Source organism: Kogia breviceps, chromosome X, assembly GCF_026419965.1.
Source record: "Kogia breviceps isolate mKogBre1 chromosome X, mKogBre1 haplotype 1, whole genome shotgun sequence".
Classification (NCBI taxonomy): Eukaryota; Metazoa; Chordata; class Mammalia; order Artiodactyla; family Physeteridae; genus Kogia; species Kogia breviceps.
In genome coordinates, this window is record NC_081330.1 from 125,065,612 (window position 1) to 125,066,102 (window position 491).

Sequence of the window (491 nt, forward strand, 5' to 3'; positions counted from 1 at the left end):
GAGGGAGGAGGAGCTGCGTGGTGGGAAGAGCAGGAAGACGCAGCCGCGGGCCGGGTAGGAGGAGCTGGAGGGGCGGAGCTGAGGGAGGAGGAGCTGGAGGCGGAGGTGGAGTGGGAAAGTGCCGCAACAGGACCCGGAGGAGGAGCTGGAGGAGGAGGAACTGAGGGAGCGGGGCGGGGGAGGAGGAGCTGGAAGGGAAAGGGTGGAAGGAGGGCGGGAGGGGAAGGGGTGTTGGAGAAGATGGGGGCGGGAGGAGTAGCTGGAGGAGCGAGAGAGGGAGGGGCAGGAGGATTGGAGGAAGAGCCCGCAGGGTGCTGCGAGGCGGGTGCTGCGAGGCGGGTGCTGCGAGGCGGGTGCTGCGAGGCGGGTGCTGCGAGGCGGGTGCTGCGAGGCGGGTGCTGCGAGGCGGGTGCTGCGAGGCGGGTGCTGCGAGGCGGGTGCTGCGAGGCGGGTGCTGCGAGGCAGAGGCTGCTACACACCGAGGGCTGTAG